Source organism: Schistocerca gregaria, chromosome 4 (assembly GCF_023897955.1).
Source record: "Schistocerca gregaria isolate iqSchGreg1 chromosome 4, iqSchGreg1.2, whole genome shotgun sequence".
Taxonomy (NCBI): domain Eukaryota; kingdom Metazoa; phylum Arthropoda; class Insecta; order Orthoptera; family Acrididae; genus Schistocerca; species Schistocerca gregaria.
In genome coordinates, this window is record NC_064923.1 from 36,073,872 (window position 1) to 36,087,892 (window position 14,021).

At 37.9% G+C, this 14,021-nt stretch overlaps 1 protein-coding gene across 3 annotated transcripts in view; it reads left to right on the forward strand.

The window, feature by feature from the left end:
- The first annotated feature begins 7,132 nt into the window (after nt 1-7,132).
- Nucleotides 7,133-14,021, forward strand: part of LOC126266851 (vitellogenin receptor-like) — a 294,813-nt gene continuing 287,924 nt past the window's right edge. For 2 of the 3 annotated variants that reach the window (XM_049971452.1, XM_049971456.1), the window contains exon 1: nt 7,133-7,153. The gene's annotated coding sequence lies outside the window, so the exon portion shown is untranslated. The remainder of the gene's footprint in view (nt 7,154-14,021) is intronic. The other variant, XM_049971455.1, reaches the window with a different exon arrangement.

The following is a 14,021-nucleotide window of genomic DNA, read 5'->3' on the forward strand; positions in this document are numbered from 1 at the left end:
TGTCAAACACTTTCTTCAGGTCAACATATCTTATGAATATGTCTTGATTTTTCTTCAGTCTTGCTTCCATTATCAATCGCAATGTCAGAACTATCTCTCTTGTACCTTTACTTTTCTTAAAGCCAAACCGATCGTCATTGAGCATATTCTCAAGTTTCTTTTCCAGTCTTCTGCAAATTATTCTTGTCAGTACCTTGGATGTGTGAGCTGTTAATCCAATTGTGGGATAATGCTCACACTTGACAGCTCTTGCTGACACTTGACAGCTCTTGCAGTCTTAGGAATTGTATGGATGATGCTTTTCCAAAAATTTGATGGTATATTGCCAGTCTCATATATTCTACACACCAAAGTGAACAATTGTTTTGTTACCATTTCCCTAATGGTTTTAGAAAATCTGATGGAATGTTATCCATCCCTTCTGCCTTATTTGATTTTAAGCCTTCCAAAGCTCATCTAAATTCTGATTCTAATACCAGGTTTCCTTTCCCTTCCCTATTGACTCCTGTTTCTTCTTCTATCATGGCATCAGATAAGTGATCCCCCTCAGTGTACTCTTTCCACCTATCCACTCTCTAATCAGCATTTAACAGTGGAATTCCCTTTGACTTTTAATGCCACTGCTCTTGCTTTTAATTCCACTGAATGTTGTTTTGACTTTACTCTATGCTGCTTCAGTCTTTTTGACAATAATGTCTTTTTTATTTCCTCAGATTTTTCATGTAGCCATTTCACCTTAGCTTCCCTGTGTTTCCTATTTATTTAATTCCTAAGTGACTTATTTCTGTATCCCTGAATTTCCACAAAAAATTTTGTACTTCCTTCTGTTACCCGCGATTTCTTCACAGTTACCTTCTTTGTGCCTATGTTTTCCTTTCCAACTTCTGACAGGACAGAGAGTGAGCTAGTGTGAATGATTCAGTTTATTCCTCTTCAACTGAACTGCACACTGAGCCCTTTCTTAGTGCAGTGGCTATTGGCTTATAGAACATCAGTCATATTTCTTTATTCCTTAGTACTTTCACATTTCACTTCTTTGTGCACTGATTCTTCCTGACTAGTTTCTTCATCTTCAGCCTACTCAACATCACCATCAGTATGCCCTACAATCCACTATCTGATTTTGGGTAGTCTGCCTCATAATGATGTATTCTAACTACAGTCTTCTCTTATGTCCCGGCCTTTTCAAATGCACCTCCTCCTCCATCTGAAATTTATTGCTGAATTCATTTTTCTCCCCTCTCATTCTTACTACCAACCCATAATCTTCTGCAGCCCTTTCTCCTACTCCTTCCCCTACAATTGCATTCCAATCACCAATTACTGTAAGATTTTCATCTCCCTTTACGTACTGAATTACCTGTTTGATATCTTCATATACTTTATCTCTTCACCTTCTGCTTGTGAGATCAACATGTATACCTGAACTATTATTGTTGGTGTTGATTTGTTGTCGATTTGGATGAAAATAAGCCTACCAATGAACTGTTCACACTAACTCACTCTCTGTCCTGCCTTCCTCTTCATAAAAAATTCCACTCCCATTACACCACTTTCTACTGCTGCTGCTATTGCCCTATACTCCTTTGATGAGAAATCTTGTATTCTTTCCATTTCACTTCATTGATGCCCACTTTATCTAGATTAAGCATTTCCCTTTTCAGGTTTTTCTAGCTTCCCTATGACATTCAAACTTCTGACATTCCATGGCCTGACTTGTAGAATTTTATCTCTCTTTTTTTTTCCTTCCCATGGTGACCTCTCAACGGCAGCTCCTCCAGGAGACCCGAAGAGGGGACTAGTCTGGAATCTTTTACCAATGGAGGGATCATCGTGACACTTTTTCAACTGCAGGCCACATGTCCTGCAGACACATGTTACATACCTTTAATGCAGTGGTTTCTGTTACCTTCTGCGCCCTCATGCCATTGATCATTGCTGATTCTTCTGCCTTTTAGTCACATTTCCCCATGTCAAGGGCAAGAGAGTGCCCTGAACCTCTTTGACAAGGCTGCTGGCAGAGTGAGGATGACTTATGATGCCAGAAGTCTGCCATTGCTGACAATTTTTATTCAAAATTTAAGCAGTGGTGGGATTATACCCAGGAGTTAGGGTGATTGTGGGTGCCACAGTCCTTACCCATACTAAAGACAGAGGAACTATAGACTAGACAGTAATTAAAACATTGAACTATGGCTAGTAGATACACAAAAACACAAAAAATTTAATACAGTTAACTACCATGAAGTCATCTCTATGGCATAATAACAATAATCTGGTGAATATGTGCCCTTCTCCTTTGTCTGTTTCGCTACCTGTACAATGGTGATGACCCTCAACAGCAGCTGTAAGACATTCATACCATAACTGAACATCTTCAGAACTAGTGTGAGAAAACTCCATTTTATAAATGAATGCAAACTGCTCTTCAAGTGTTAAGCTAACTGGGGACACCAGAAGGCTCTGAAAAACATTTCAGCAAAGGGGTTAAAATGCCAACAATGTAAGAATAAACTACAGGTAAACATGATGCTGCCTACAAACCTACAAGATTTTGACTTCAATTATTTGTAGCTATTTGTAATGTTCCAATATTATAAGATAGTTGGTACTCGCCATATAGTGGAGGCACTAAGTGGCAGATAGGCATAATGAGAAGACTGTCAGAAAATACATGTGCGCACACACACACACACACACACACACACACACACACACACACACACATAAGGCAACTGGCTAGTGGGAGTAAGGAGGAGGCTGGCGAGGGGAGGAGGAAGGATAACAGGGTAGGGGTGGAGGACAGAAAAGTGCTGCTCGTGGCAGCATACAGGTGAGGTGGAGAGAGGGTAGTGCAGCTATGTGCAGTTGAGAGGTTAGACTAGATAGTAGGGGGAGGGGGAGGGTAGTGGAAAAAGAGAAAAGTAAAAAGACTGAGGGTGAGTTGCTGGAATTGAGGGCTGTGTAGTACTGGAATGTGACTCCCCACCCCAGCCTCCTCCTTATTCCCACCAGCCAGTTGCTACTCCCATCATGTGCTGTGCTGTGCTGCTGCCCGCAGTCTAACTTCAGCTATCAGAGACTGTCATCACACGTGTGTGTGTGTGTGTGTGTGTGTGTGTGTGTGTGTGTGTGTGTGGTCTCTTTTTGATAAAGGACTTGTTGGCCCCAAAGTTAATTTTCCATCAGTCTTTTTGTTGTGCCTACTTGCGACTCAGTATCTCTGGTGGTATCCTTTTAATTATGTTGTTACATTCTCTCCTGGATTTTCTGTTGTTCTATTTGTAATGTTTTTGTGAATTGTTTTTGGAAGGTTGTCCATCTGCTTCCCTTTGGCGTTAGGCCTGGCAGTCTAGTAGTAAAGCGGGTGCCCAGAAACAGAGGTCACAGGACCGAATCTTGGGCTGACAACAAAAATTTTCAGTTCGCCTTTAACTTGGCCTTTACTGCTCACTAATGTGAAGAGTCACCAGAAGTGGCAGATGGACTGGATCCTGTGTCATATTATAGGTCCCCTTTACCCAGCTGGATCACTGGGATAGATGACGGACATGCAAGTTGCTAAAGTGGCAACCCGAGCCCAAGGTGATCTATGAACTGCAATTGTGTATTCAGACTGCACCTTACTTGTACTTGGGATTCGATTAGATTAGATGTACTTTTTGTTCCAATTGATTTGTAGTGAGGAGTTTCTCTGAGGAGTGGAGCATGTCAGAAAACAAGAATACACAATAAATATTTACAGAATCTACATCTACATCCATACTCCGCAAGCCACCTGACGGTGTGTGGCAGAGGGTACCTTGAGTACCTCTATCAGTTTTCCCTTCTAATCCAGTCTCGTATAGTTCATGGATAGAAAGATTGTCGGTATGCGTTTATTTACAAACAGAACTGACAGACTTCACAGACTCAACAACTGACTCTCAGAGCTAACCGCACTGCATATCCGAACTGGCAACCGACAACTCCTAGGTGTATTAATATCTTTCCAAACAATGAGAGTCTTTAACAATGTTTTGTTTACAATACGATAGCAATTCACGACCCAAAACTAAATTAGACATTACAGAATTTTAGTACAGATTAAACTAAGTAAAAGGATCAGTACATATAAATTCTTACAAGCATAATTTCCAAATAGATTTTATAACATTTTTCTACCAGCTTCTGGATAACCTTCACCAGATTTGTACCGATGTTTCCAGAAATATCTTGACATTTGATTCTGGATATTTCTTGAGTGATCTAGAACAACTATTTATATGTAAAATGATTTAAATCGTGTTTCAAAACGTAAATAAATCATTTTAGCGATATTTCCTGATACAAATCGTCTTTTGAAATTAGGTTATGAAATAGTTTTCACAAGTTTTCGTATTTTTGCGATCATAATATAGAATTTCTCCATAGAAAGTTCCAGAAGTGTGCATTAAACGTTCATTTACAGACTTTCTCTTTAGCTGGTGAGTTTTTAAAAGTATCTTGTCCATATTATACGAAATAATTTAACTCAAAACTGATAATTTATACAATTAATCAGAGCTACAGCAAACAGTGAGTCTTTCTTTTACAAAATGAAATATAATTACAAAATTGAATGTAAATAGGTTACTAACACTAATATATATTTACATTAATTATCTTTTTGTTCTTTCTGTGCAAAATGTCCTAATATTGACAAAGTACAATATTTAAACATCACCAAAGTTTCCCTTTACATTTTGCATATCTGTATCGACATCCCCTAAAAGTCTACAGTATCGAATACTTCAATATGTCCCAATATGTCCTGTAATGTTACATGGTCTCTTCACGAGATATGCATAGGAGGGACCAATATATTGCTTGACTCCTCGGTGAAGGTATGTTCTCGAAACTTCAACAAAAGCCTGTACCGAGCTACTGAGCATCTATCTCTCTTGCAGAGTATTCCACTGGAGTTCATCTATCATCTTCGTAACGCTTTTGCGATAACTAAATGATCCTGTAATGAAGTGCGCTGCTCTCCGTTTGATCTCCCTCTCTCTTCTATCAACCGTACCTGGTATAGATCACACATCGGTGAGCAGTATTCAAGCAGTGGGCGAACAAGTGCACTGTAACCTACTTCCTTTGTTTTCGGAGTGCATTTCCTTAGGATTCTTCCAATGAATCTCAGTCTGGCATCAGCTTTACCAACGATTAATTTTATATGGTCATTCCATTTTAAATCACTCCTAATGTCTACTCCCAGATAATTTATGGAATTAACTGCTTTCAGTTGCTGACTTGCTATACTGTAGCTAAACGATAAAGTATCTTTCTTTCTATGTATTTGCAGTACATTACATTTGTCTACATTGAGATTCAGTTGCCATTCCCTGCTCCATGCACCAATTTGTTGCAGATCCTCCTGCATTTCAGTACAATTTTCGATTGTTACAACCTCTCGATATACTACAGCACCATCTGCAAAAAGCCTCAGTGAACTTCCGATGTTATTCACAAGGTCATTTATATATGCTAATCTGTTTTCCACAGATCCCAAAAAATACTGTCATCATGGAAGTGGTATCAGTAAAAAAAAAATTAAAGAACATTTATATTTAAAAGGATGTTAAACAAAATATTAAGTGTTCAATACACTTAGGCACATATGAGAATTCCTAACCTATTGCAGCTACTCATCATCAAATAAAAAAAATAAAATAAAAAACATTCCACAGCACTCACTTGCAATGATTGCGTTAATGCACAAAATTTGTACACAAGTGAAATTGTGTACAATATTGACATTATGTGATATTATTAATAACACACATGTAACAGTTGGTTCTGCTAAGAAATTCATCAATGGAATAGAAGGAGTTGGCCACAAATAAAGCCTCTAGACTCATCTCAAACTAAACTTTATTTTTAGTTAAACTTTATATGGCTGCTGGCATGTTATTGAAAATGTGTTTAACTGAATAGTGGACACCTTTCTGAACCAAAGTAAGTGACTTTAAATCTTTATGAAAGTTATTCATTCCATGAACTGAGCTACTGATTTGACAAAAAGATATATTTTTAATGGCAAATTTCAGTAAGGAATAAATATACTGGGAAGCGGTAATTAGTATCCTCTGTGCAGGATGTTCTTGAGTTCATACTGCAAATGATTCCTATTTCACATTTTTGGGCTTAGAAAACTGTAGCCTGGCTTGATGAGTTACCCCAGAAAAGAATACCATATGACATTATGGAATGTAAGAAAGCATGGTACACTAGCTTTTTATTTTTATATCACTTACGTCTCACAAAATTCACATAGCAATTAGGGATTTGTTTAAGTGCTTCAACAGTTCTGTGGTATACTCCTCCCATTCAAATTTATTATCAAACTGTAATCCCAAAAATTTAATACTGTCTTTCTGCTGTTTTTAGTTCTTTGTAGCTCTCCCCAAGTTCATGGATGCAGTAATATCCTAACTATAGAAAACCAAAGGTCACATTAGCAAATGACACAACAGGAGTAACCTTAAATTTGAGAACATGGAAACATTACATATGACATACCTCAATGTTCAGTGCTTGGCCCCCTTTAAAAAACTACAATGTTTAGCAGTGATTACATAATTACGTTGGTAATGGGCATCAACACATCCATACCAGACAGCCAGGAAAATAACAAAACAGGTTTATAATAGGTTCGCAGCCTACACCTTAACCCTTACTCTCACAAAAACTCATAGTATGTCATTACAAACAAATGAAACTGAGAATAGATCAATGAATATACACTGGACAAGGTTCCACGTGTGAAGTTCCTGGGCATACAGATGGACTATCATGGCACCAGCATGTGGGTAAGTTGACCAAAAAGCCAAATTCTGCCTGCTTCACAGTTGGCAATCTCTCTCATTGTGCTCAGAGGACTGCTAACATAGTTTTCATACTTTCACTCAAATCTGCCCATTTACATTGTCTTCTGGGGCACACACTGAAAACACATACTACATGCAGTTAAGAACTTGTAAAAGCTTTTCTGCCATTATATCCCCATAATATGACAACAAGCACATAGAAGAAGCTGACAATGTTAAATTCTTGGTATTACAGATTGATGATAAATTTAACCAGGAGGAGCATATCACAGAACTGCTGAAGTGCCAGAACAACTCTCTATTTGGTAAGTGAATGTTGTCGTACGTAGATGATATGAAAATGAAGAAGCCAAGAGACATAAATTGCTCAATAACTCATCTCATACTTGTTTCTTGGTAGAATAATTACACTTTCTTTCATAATTATTTTAAAATTTGTCCTCTGTCAAAGAACTAAAGTAACTTTTTTTAAAAGTGTGTTACTCTTGAAGAGACATCAATTATGTACGTGCCAGTAGCATATCAGAATAAATGGTAAGTTTCCTAGGCCTGATATTCTTCTAAGTAGCTGGTCTCCATAGTGTTAAGTACCAAAACAGGTTTTTAACAAAGAACTTCAATTTTCCAAAATATTACACTAATATCGACCAAGTTTTTAATAACTAGACCCAATAAACAACAAAAATACACATTTTAAGAACAGAAATCACAGACAAAGTAGATGTCTTCTTCCTCCGCATTGGAACATTGCTCTCAAGGCCAGCTTCAACAACATACACACCAGATCCACAAATCCTGTGATAAAATGTCTGAAAATGGCCTATTGTAAAATATGCATAAATTGTTGGCTCTTCTTTGCCTGATTAAGTCAAAGACTTATTTTTTCAGTTTTTTAGCCTGCCTAATCTTTCCAGCTGTCATTTTTTGCTTCTTCATTTTCATTACAGCTTCATCCTTCTAGTTCCTCCCCACAAAAAATTTTTGTTTGGAGTTTTGCTCCTTCCACCCCTTTCCTGGTTTCTTTTTCAGCTTGAAAATCTTTTTTGTGTAGAGTGGAGGTCACTACTACTGTTTTGCTTGTTGGTGACTTTCTTTGCACTTTCTTCCAAGTCAACCTATGGAGGATACACTCGAAGCTTTCGTGACAGAGAGAATGACAACAGAGTACCAGAAGTCCCAGCAACACCATTACCAATCTGACCAATTTCTTTCCCGAAGTTCCAGGCGAGGCTACTACTTTGGTTTGACGGGCATCATCTTGAAATATCTCAGGTTCTGATACTTCACTTTCTAACAACCCTACCACAACAAAGGCATTAATTATGATTGTGGGGTTGCTCACGCTGCTAAATAGTGCATTTTCGGGCAACAACAAAGATGTATTATGTGGCAGGTGTCATTAGAGCACAGTTAATAAAGTCATTTCATGAAATAATGGATAAACTAGGCACTCATCTTTTCGTGTCTCCCATGCTGGTCTCGTAAACTCATGGCCCAATCGTCAAAAATGTAGGTAGTGATGATTCTAAGCTCGGATGCAAAGAGGCCTAGGTCTTATTCTGTGATATTCAAAAGTTTTATAGATGTGTTTCACAAACCATTCTTGAAGATTAAACCTTTGTCAGCACTCTGAATTTAAGTTACACTTCATTTTTATTGCTTTTGTTGCAATATCATGTAACACACAAAACATCACTTCACAATACAAAACATACTTGAAAACGTCTTCCTCACTGTTAAAGTTCACATTTTATAAACTGACTACAATTTGCGTCTTTCTGACCTGATGTCCAAGACTTGACTTTCTAATGGTCTGACTCTCTAATAATCGCTTATGCGCCCAAAAATCAGAGTTACAAGTACGTCAAAGATCATAATGACAAAAGAAAATTCACATAAGAATAATATCATTGCAATATAAACATATCGATGTATCAAAGTACCTCTACATTAATGAAATCAAATCTGAATGTTGTCTCAGAAATATATTAACTACTTTACAGAAACACAGTAGAATGTTGCTGGTATTGACAGATTGAGGTGCTGCTGTAATGGTTATGTAATTCAAGTACCATTACAACTTCATGGTGCTTTGCCTTGTGGTTCTCCTTTTCTTCTTTAGACTGTGGTTGGCCCAGTTTTGTGAACACATCATTGGAAAGTTGGCATTCACATTATGTGCATCATAATGCCACTGAAATATGCTGAAAAATCTGCTAAATTGAAATAAACATTTCTCCTGAAAAAATGCTCATACACCTATGAAGTAATCCACAATAGACTTGCTGTTTGATGGCTTGTGTGTCTCAGCGATACAGGTAGCCATAAAATAGGTGCAACCACAACAGAGGGGTATCTGTTGAGAGGCCAGCCTTTTCAATAGTTGCAGGAGCAACCATCTGGATGATTGACTGACCTGGCCTTGTAACATCAATCAAACAAGCCTTTCTGTGCTGGTACTGCAAGGGTAAACTATAGCCCTAATTTTTCCTGAGGGCATGCCAGTCTACTGTATGACTAAGTGATCCTCTTGGGAAAAATAAGCCGGCCAGTGTGGCCGACCAGTTCTAGGCGCTACAGTCTGGAACTGTGCGACTGCTACGGTCGCAGGTTCGAATCCTGCCTTGGGCATGGATGTGTGTGATGTCCTTAGGTTAGTTAGGTTTAAGTAGTTCTAAGTTCTAGGGGACTGATGACCACAGCAGTTGAGTCCCATAGTGCTCAGAGCCATTTGAACCATTTTTGGGAAAAATACTCCAGAGGTAAAATAGTCCCCCATTCGGATCCCCAGGTAAGGGTCTAATCAGGAGGATGTTGTTATCGGAAAAACAAAACTGGTGTTCCACAGATCAGAGCACAGAATGTTAAGTCCCTTAATTGGGCAGGTAGGTTAGAAAATTTAAAAATGGAAATGGATAAATTGAAGTTAAATATAGTGGTGTAATCTACCCCTCCCTTTCTTGTTGTTGCTACTGCTCATGATAGTGAAGTCTTTTCAGAAGATTCGAGAGGACAATAAACTTTTTACTTATCTTTTCTTGCACAGTTGCCTCATGTCTAGGGGTCCCATTCTTGAAGCTGAAATTCTCAGAGTTTAAGTTCTCACAGTTCAATTGATCTAAGTAATTTTGAATGTCTTTGTAGAATTTTTATTTTCATAATGTTTTATTTTCTCACATTTTACTACATCACCCTGTCTTTTGAATTTTCACATTAACAAAGCTGAAATTACATTTTTGTCTAAAATACAAAAATACATCCAATCACATCAGAGACATGCTTACTACTACTTCACTCTGTGGTAATGTCAGTATTCCAAAGAGTTTGAAATTTTTCTTGACAAATGAATTTCTATTAATTTAGATTCTTATTTATAAATGAATCCAGAAATAAACATAGTATACAGTACTAGATTGATAATAGAAATTTTAAATGTGCCAAATATTTTGTGATTTCAAAAGTTTCCATGAAAAATAAAAGAAAACATGTACATTCAGAGCTAGAACATATCGACTGTAACAATGAAAGCAAAGTAATTCAAACGATGGAAAACCCAGGATGGAATGTAACATTATTGTGAAAAGGAAAGTTGCTACTTATCATATAGCAGAGCTGAGTCGCAGATAGGCACAACAAATAATAGCTTTCGGCCTCAGTTGCCTGAGACTGCAGTTGTGCATATGAGTTGCATATGTGTGAATGTGTATGCAGTCTAATTCTGATGTAGCCATTACTGGCCGAAAGCATTTGTGTCAGTCTTTTTGTTGTGCCTATTCGGTCTTTCTGGTGTGCCTATCTGTGTCTCAGCATCTCCTCTAAAACAAAGTAATTCCTTTTCATAAATTTTAGCTTGAAATATAACATATTGTATACAAAATTATATGAAATTTGTCAGAAAAACAGTTGAGATTGTGGTGTCACCACCAGACACTACACTTGCTAGGTGGTAGCCTTTAAATCAGCCGCGGTTCAGTAGTTTACGTCAGACCCGCGTGCCGCCACTAGCGATGATTGCAGACCGCGTGCCGCCACACGGCAGGTCTAGAGAGACTTCCTAGCACTCGCCCCATTTGTACAGCCGACTTTGCTAGCGATGGTTCACTGAGTAAATACGCTCTCATTTGCTGAGACGATAGTTAGCATAGCCTTTAGCTATGTTATTTGCTACGACCTAGCAAGGTGCCATTATCAGTTACTATTGATATTGTGAATCATGTAATGTCAAGACCGACGTTCATCATTAATGGATTAAAGTTAAGTATTCCACCAGCTACGTCGGTTTTTCTAAATTCTAATTTCCTTGTCCTGTTCCAGAACTCACGCCAGCCTGCGTGAGCTAAAACGGGTGCCTTTCGGCCTCCTCTAGTAACACGGTGATGGCTCTCCTGCCAACCACAACAGAGATAGTACTGACCTGTCCAAAATTCGAAAAGTATTTCTGGTATTGACTACTACTGTCAAAGAAAAGTAATGCTAAAGGAGGACGCCACTTAACAGTGGGAATAAGTGAAGTTTGGTCACAGGAGAAACAGGACTTGTGGATAGGTAAATACAGCTTTAGAAATACAAAATCAAAGATAGGTAATGCAGGAGTAGGTTTTATAATGAATAAGAAAATAGGAATATGGTTAAGATACTATGAATTTGGACGCATTTATTGTAGCCATGAGAGATACAAAGCCAGCAACCACAGCAGTAGCACAGGCTTATATGCCAACCAGCTCCACAGATGAAGAGATTAAAGAAATGTATGTCGAGGTAAAATAAATTATTCAGATAGTTATGGAAGATGAAAATTTAATAGTGGTGAGGGACTGGAATTTGATAGAAGGAAAAGGAAGAGAAGAAAATAGCACATGATCATGGACTGAGAGAAAGGAATGAAAGAGGAAGCTGCCTGCTAGAATTTTGCACAGACTATAATTTAATCATCACGAACATTGGCTTAAAAATCACGAGAGAAGGATGCACATGTGGAAGCGACCTGGACATATCAGAATATTTCAGATTGACTATATCTTGGCAAGACAGAGATTTTGGAATCAGATTTTCCATTGCAAGACATTTCCAGGGGTGTTATGGACTATGACCACAGAGTATCAATACTGAACTGCAGATTAAAACTGAAGAAACTGCAAAAATGTAGGAAATAAAGGAGATGGGACCTGGATAAGTTGTAAAAATCAGATGTTTTTGAAGATTTCAGTAGCAGCATTAGGTGACAGATGACTAGACCAGGGGAAAGCAACAAAGTAAAAGATGAATGAGTAGCTTTAAGAGATAAAATAGTGAAGGCAGGAAAGGATGAAATAGGTGAAAAGACCAGACCTAGTAGAAAACCTTGGATAACACAGGACATACTGAATTTAACTAATGAAAACAGAAAATTTAAAAATGCAGTAGGTGAACATCTAAAGAATGAGATAGACAGGAAATGCAAAATGGCCAAGCAGGTATGGCTAGAAGACAAATGTAAGGGTTCAGAAGCATATTTTGCTATAGGGAAGAGAGCTAACCAAAAAACATAGGGAATTAAATACCCCATTAATTATTTGTTTCTTGGACTACCAGGTGTACTGGTATGAAATGCATGTTTTTGTGTGAAAATGAAACACTAATTTTGAATTTAAAAGTAAAAACATTTTATTGAAAGTACTGACCATTGCTTTCCATACATTTTGACCACCTTTTTGGCAATTTGTGGACACCACGCCAATAGAAATATTCGTCTTTTGAAGCAAACCAATCAGACACACAATTTTCGACTTCTTCGTAGGATTCGAAGTGTTCCTCAGCCAATGTGTGTCCCATTGGTGAAAACAAATGGTAGTCGGAAGGGGCCAAGTCTGGTGAATGCGGTGGGTGGGGTAGCAGCTCCCAGCCATGTGTTTTGATTGTATCCTGAACCAGTTTTGCTTTGTGTGCAGGTGCATTGTCGTGTAAGAAAATTACTTTTCCATGTCTTCTGGCCAATTCTGGTCTTTTTTTGATCAATGCATAGTTCAAATTGATCATTTGTTGTCTATAGTGATTACTATTCACAGTTTCACCGGGTTTTAGAAGCTCATGACACACCACACCTTTCTGATCCCACCAAACACAGAGCGTTGTCGTCTTACCAAATCGATCTGGTTTTGCATTTGATGTTGATGGTTGTCCTGGATTAACCCATGATTTTTCCGATTTAGGATTCTTAAAATAAATCCATTTTACATCGCCAGTAACAAATTTGATGCAAAATTGATTTTCTTTCACGTCTTTGAATCAAAATTTGACAAGTGGTTTTTCAGTTTTCCATGTGTCTTTCATTCAATTCATGTGGCACCCATTTTCCACACTTTCGGATCTTTCCCATAGCTTTCAAACGGTCAGAAATTGTTTGTTGTGCAACATTTAGCATTGCTGCCATTTGCTTCTGACTCAAAAGTGTCATCTTCATCCAATATTGCTTGCAATTCGGCATCTTCGAACTTTTCAGTGGTCTTCCACGTTCTTTCATTTCTTAGGTCAAAATCATTATTTTTGAACCGTTGAAACCATCTATTGCATGTTGCTTCTTATAGAGAATGATCACCATATGCCTCGACAAATATTCAATGCTACTTTGCAGCATTTTTTAAATTTTTTTTTTCAAATAAAAACAAAAAAATTAATGCTTTCTGCAAATCATCACTTTCTAGTACAAACTGTGGTGTGTTAATGTGTGGTACGGTATCGTCAGAAATGTCATTGTGGGGCCGTACGTCATTCCAGGTATACTAAATGGCAATAACTATGCACAGTTCCTGCAAAACGTTCTGCCCATTTTGCTGGACGAGGTACCACAAACTATGCATCAGTGCATGTGGTTTCAACATGATGACTGTACTGCTCACTCTTCCCGTGTAGCTACAGAGCTGTTAAATGGAATGTTCCCAAATTTTCACCAAAGACAAGATTCAGAGGAAATCAATAAAATAAAAGCAACAGACAAGAAGAATGTTTGCCTTCATGTACTTCAAACAAGCAACCCGTAGGTGCATCAAGAACAAAGTTGAAAGTAAAACTTGATTCTTTGTTTGACTGTCACATAAACCTTCGAAACAAAGAAAACTGTGCATGTATTATAATTGACTTGAAGATACTAAGTGAATTTATCAGTTCACATTCGTGATGTAAGGAGTGTGGTGGTAT